The sequence below is a fragment of the Pygoscelis adeliae genome, unplaced genomic scaffold (genome assembly GCF_000699105.1).
Source record: "Pygoscelis adeliae isolate BGI_AS28 unplaced genomic scaffold, ASM69910v1 Scaffold108, whole genome shotgun sequence".
Lineage (NCBI taxonomy): Eukaryota > Metazoa > Chordata > Aves > Sphenisciformes > Spheniscidae > Pygoscelis > Pygoscelis adeliae.
In genome coordinates this window covers 6,836,424-6,837,977 of record NW_008825498.1, presented here as the reverse complement: position 1 = coordinate 6,837,977, position 1,554 = coordinate 6,836,424, and positions in this window count along the sequence as shown.

Genomic DNA, 1,554 nt, shown 5'->3' with positions numbered 1-1,554 from the left:
CACATGGGAAAATGTTGGCCTGCTGAATATGTACCTTAAAGGCAACTCTGCCTCAGAGACATCACATATGCATATTGATAACATGCACTTTGTAGTGCCTAGAGATGTTTTTAACGAGGCTTGCTGAAATGTACCAACAACTTTCTCTCTTCTCCTTCTGTGTGCCACAGATGATTTTTAAATGTGTTTCCTGGTGGTCTTTATCCCCTGTGAGAAAGCAAAAGGATGGCACAGACAATGATTCAGGATGGTGGGAGAGGGGAGAAGTGGCTTTCCATCCTCCCCAGTCATGCAGGCTGGCGTGGGCCCGGGGACCCCAATTCCCTCGAAACCTCCACATAAGCTCTTGGGGTTTTCCACACAGCGACTCGAAAAACACACCAAACACCGCTTAACCAGACTACGGGGAGAAGGCCGGGAGAGAGGCCAGTCTGCCAGCAGTGGGGTAGGTGCAGAACCACCCTGCGCAGGTCACGCCGGGGGGGCTCACAACCCATTAAACTCCACCTGCCTCTGTGCCTCTCGTTAACCTTACTGCATGATTGGCAGAAGTCAGGTGAAGCTTTCTTGTGATCTCAAGGTGGTGGGAAGAGCAGTGGCATGTACACCAAGTCCTTCCAAACCTAAGTTTCCAGCCTCCCTTTGTGTAGTCCTTGTTAACTAACACTATTAAATTAATATAATTTATTTTCAACAGCTGCCTCATGGTGTCACAAGCAATTAAAATGGAGAATCAAAGTCATTAGAAGCACGGCCACAGAAACACTGAAATCCCGCACACCGTATTGTGTCCTCTGTGGAATAACTGGTACTGTTGTACCCATAAGATACCTTTCTGGTCCCTTTCTACCACCGGAAAGTACCTACAGTTGTAACTCCACTGCGTTCGTGATCTGCAAAAGGTTACACAGATGCAGTGCCTGCTCCAAAGTGTGGGCCTCCGGAGAGCAAACCTGCAGCGCCCACCAGCACACCACCGAGGACACTGGCTGCTCAAAGCTACTGAAAAAGGTATGCTTGGTGATAGGCAGGCAGCAGGCAACATCTGAAAACAGGGGGAGAATGACTTTCCTTGCCCAGGACTGCATTCAAAGGAGGGCAAATGCGTGGCATGATCCGCACACCTTGATGACCAGCTAGCTGAGGGTTTTGCTGACAGTCATCACCGGTAGTGCACCGCGTGCTTAATCTACCCCTTCACATACCTAAAATAAACAGTGTGTCTATACTGCACTTGAAAGCATTATGTAAAGATATGTTAGCAAGCTTTAAATAACTTTCTTCTGGCATAGGGATCTGCTGTTTGCAATGGGATAAATTCACAACAGTGCTGCTGTTAGACTGTCCCCATCACCTGAGTTACTTGTTTAAAACTTGTTGCTGTGTCCCTCCATCAGGGCAGCCAGGACAGAGAAGGAGGAGAGGTGGAGGGTCTGTGTGTGGCCTCATCTCTCCCTCATCAAGGGAGACAGTTACACTGGGCAATGTTAATGGGACGCTGCGAAGCCTCCACCTTCCCTTAGTTATCCACAGAAAATCCATCCCACACACTTG